The sequence below is a fragment of the Cynara cardunculus genome (assembly GCF_001531365.2).
Source record: "Cynara cardunculus var. scolymus isolate 2C chromosome LG 1, CcrdV1, whole genome shotgun sequence".
Classification (NCBI taxonomy): Eukaryota; Viridiplantae; Streptophyta; class Magnoliopsida; order Asterales; family Asteraceae; genus Cynara; species Cynara cardunculus.
This window is the reverse complement of record NC_037528.1, coordinates 26322511-26326405: the sequence shown is the minus strand read 5'-3', so window position 1 is coordinate 26326405 and position 3895 is coordinate 26322511. Positions and strand designations below refer to the sequence as shown.

The 3895-nt window shown below is 33.7% G+C and overlaps 1 long non-coding RNA gene across 4 annotated transcripts; it reads right to left on the bottom strand.

Moving 5' to 3' along the window:
• Positions 1-793: 793 nt before the first annotated feature.
• On the bottom strand, positions 794-2984 carry LOC112526430. 4 transcript variants are annotated; one of them, XR_003070602.1, is made up of 4 exons: positions 2462-2984; positions 2223-2373; positions 1227-2137; positions 794-1075 (listed from the first exon to the last, which is right to left on the bottom strand). It is a non-coding gene; the product is annotated as an uncharacterized LOC112526430 (long non-coding RNA). The 4 variants fall into 4 exon arrangements; XR_003070603.1 differs by having other exon boundaries at positions 1227-2078; XR_003070604.1 differs by having other exon boundaries at positions 1227-2373; positions 2462-2570; positions 2798-2984.
• Between the last annotated feature and the right edge of the window lie 911 nt (positions 2985-3895).

Genomic DNA, 3895 nt, shown 5'->3' with positions numbered 1-3895 from the left:
GAGATTTGCTTTAGAAGCATCTTTGCGTTCAGCTCGAGAGAGTTAATCTTATTTTCATAAGATTCACGATCAGTTCCAAACTTTCTTTCAACTTGAATGAATCTTTTCATCTCCTTCTCAAACTCTGCTCTTTCCACATCCAAATTCTTTTCTGCTGTCAGATATTTCTCCTTCTCTAAGTCCAGTAATTTCTTTAACTCATTCAGATCATTCTCAGACTTATGGAACTTCTCAGTTAAATTATTTATCTTTGTATTGTTCCTTGTAGAGTTCCTCTCAGCAGTTAGTTCATTTTGAACTTTTTGGAATTTAGAGAACAATTCGTTATTAGTCTTAATCCTTTTATTTATCTCTTTATGACATTCCATCCTGACATCATTCAAGGAATTTTTAAGTTTATCAATCTAAATTTTATGTTAATTAATCCGAGACTTGGAATCATTCTCAACTCTTTCTAACTTTTCTTTATTCTCCCGATTCAAAGTTTCAATACATTTCTCACTACAATAATTCTAAATTTTATAATTCATAATACTCTTTTCTAACTCAGCAATCTTCTCTCTCAACTCGTTTATAATATTTGCCATTAAGAAAAAAATTGATCAGTTAAGGATCTATGCAGTGAAATCAGTTAAAAGAAACAAGAACAGTTTAAGCTCAAAAAGAATAGAAAAACACAAAAACTGAAAACACACACAAAACAGATATAAGATGATCCAAAAATAAAATCTAAACACAAACAAAAAAACACGAACAAATAGAAACCTAAAAAATTAAAACTGTCCAAGTCCAAATTACACAAAACAGTTCAAGTACATATGACCCAAAAACAGAATTCCTTGGTATGATTACACCAAATGAAATGCTTGATCAATTCAACTGATTGATGTTGAAAGGAATTCTTTGATTAATCTGTGTAGCTACTTGAAGTCTGTTGAACAGCACCAAGCTATCCACTGTTATTGCTGCTGCTGTTATTACAATCAAAATGAAACTGCTTTCCACTCTGTATGCTTAAACCATTTGCATCTTGGATTGGTGCTGAGCTGCTACTGTATAAATTGCTTCTGTATAACTGTAACCAGACAAATCAGACACAGCAATACCTCACTGTCAAATTGAAAACAATTAATGCATAAACTGTGAAATTTTAACTGAAAACAACAGCAAGTTTGATGTTGTAAACAAACTGTTTCAAACAGTCACAATGATGAATACAGAAGTACCTAAACTTGCTCAAGTCACTCAACAATCTGTGTTTCACATGAAGCTCAACAATCTGTGTTTCTTCACTAATGCTCAAACTCAATCAAAACAGCAATTGATTCAACACTCAAGACTACTCAAAGCTAGCAGTCTGCTATACAAACAACATTAAAATACATTTTAAGCCTCAAATCTTTAAAGAAACAGCAAGAGCAAACAACTAAAAACAGTTCAGATTAAATCAATTTAAAACTGTGCTATTACCAAAATGAAGCTGCTTTTTTCAGTCCTCAAATTGTAAACACATAAACAGAAACCTTCTATAGTACTTGCTGTTACAAATAGCTGTCCAATGTTGTTGTTGCTGCTGCAGTCTCCACACCAACAGCTTCAAAAAAACTGTGTAGCTAATAGAAGCTCTCAAAATGATCCAAATCAAACAGTTTAAGAATACTATCAAATCTGCTTAAAACACACAGCTTAACAGGTTCCTGCACCAAAATTGACAGTCAATCTTGTACCAAGTAACTACAAAACCTTGAAGAAACAGCAGGAACAAACAGCTTTGTCCCACCTGTGTGTTTAAACTCAGGTCAATAATTAGTAACAAATTCACTCTTCTTTGTGAATGTGTTAGCTGCTGTTTCAGCCCTGCTGTGTATCGCTTAAACAGCCAAGTCAAGTTTTGCTTCTGTTACAGTCCTGCATTAGTTCCTCACAAATCTACAGCCCTCTCTTCTTGTTCACACACAACCTTCCCACAAGACAAACAAATACACCAGTTTGTGCCTACGGGCTTTACACTTCCAGAATCTCAAAATCAAACAGCAACGGCTTCAAAACTGCACTCTTTTCACTTTGTCCCACCTGGGCTGTTATACCATTCCTCAAAGAAACAGCAAGATGGAACTCAAAAACAGATTTTGAATTGCTCAAAGCACAAAAAAAAATTGTTAGTCCTTACCTTCTATGCAATTGCAAGCAAAAAGGATGAAAAACAGGTTGTTAGTTCTTACCTGTAATTGAATTGCTATTACAGTCTTAACATAGGCAACAGCCTCACCAACAGCAATCAAGATGCCAAACAACTTATATCTATATCCAAAAATATCATCAGGCTTTCAGAGTCGTTGAAATGTTGCTGCTGCATCAAATCAATACAGTAACCTGTATAATACTCATTGCAATAATTGGCCGAAGGATATGCTCAGCCTAACTCGAACTCAAACAGATACTCAAACTCAGAAAGTTTTACCTGAGCAATTTACCAAATTAGATCAAGAAACAGTAGCAAACGATTTAGACCAAATCTGAACAGGGGATGAACGATTTTACAGATCCTCAAAATCAAACAGCCTAGAAACCTGTTAAACAGTAGCAATTTGTGCAAATCTCCTTATTGTGTTCATCGATTAAGATCAAGACTGGTCACAATCTGTTTACAGTATTGATCGATTTAGATCAAAACTGAACCTTTCGATTAAGCCAAACGATTATCTATCCGGTCATTAGTCCGCTCAAGAGATGATCGGTTTAGGTATAAACCGCTCAAACTAAAACCTTAAGATGAAATTGAAAAGAAACAACAAACCTGTTGAGTTGTGCGATTTATAATCCGATCACGATGATTGTGCGGTTTAGCTTAAACCACTCAAGGCTTGTGAAAATCCGCTCAAGTAATCCGATGAAGCTGTGTGCGGTTTAGACTTGGATTAGAAGCCGATTGATGCGATGAAAACAAACCGGAGAACAATCCTTCGATTTAGGAACAAACCGGTCAACTTGAATCCTATCAATCTACACTTAATAGGTTGAGCAATCTGTGATGAAGATGACCAAGACCTAGTGCGATTCCTTATCCGGTCAAGAAGTAGCAAACAATGTGGCCCAAGACTTATCCGGACACTTATCCAGTCAAAAAAAAATTTGGGCCTAAAATGAATTGGACTTTTGAAATTGGACGGTTTAACAACAAATCAAACAAACTAAAATTCAAAAACAGATTAAAACCTAACAAAAACACAAAAACAAAAAAAACTTTTAAAAAAAATGGATCAAAAACACTGGTTTAAAGAAAAAATTCAAGAACACAAAAAAAATTCTAAAAACACAAAATCCACCAAAAATTAAAATTCGAATGATCAAATCACAAATCTTTGTGAATAACAAAGATTCACAATTCAATTTCGAACATTTTGATCCTGTTTTTAACACAAAAACACAAGATTTTACGAAAAAAATCAGATCAAAATCTAAAAAAAATAAAGAACACGAAGAACAAAAAAAATTCAGAAAATAAAATCTTCACTTATCTCTGATCTCTTAATCTGATTTCTTGCAAACATGCTCTGATACCAATTGTTTGTCCCTATTCACTGATCAATCTTCATGTTAGCTTCACAATCATGGCAGAGCTGGATATTGCATTAAGAACATGTATATGAATATTGAGATAGAAAGTCAAGATCTTTCAATATGGTCAACTCTGATATTACGTATATGATTTACAAAATGAGCTCTCTTCTTTACAAATTACAAAGACAAACCATATTTATATGGTCAAACATCTAAAGACAAGTCAAAGTCAAACTCCTATAAGAAAAGTCAAACACGCTGACTTTTACAATTATAGACTATATTTAACTTTCAAGACGAATACAATTAATACTGATTTTCAGTCCTAACACTT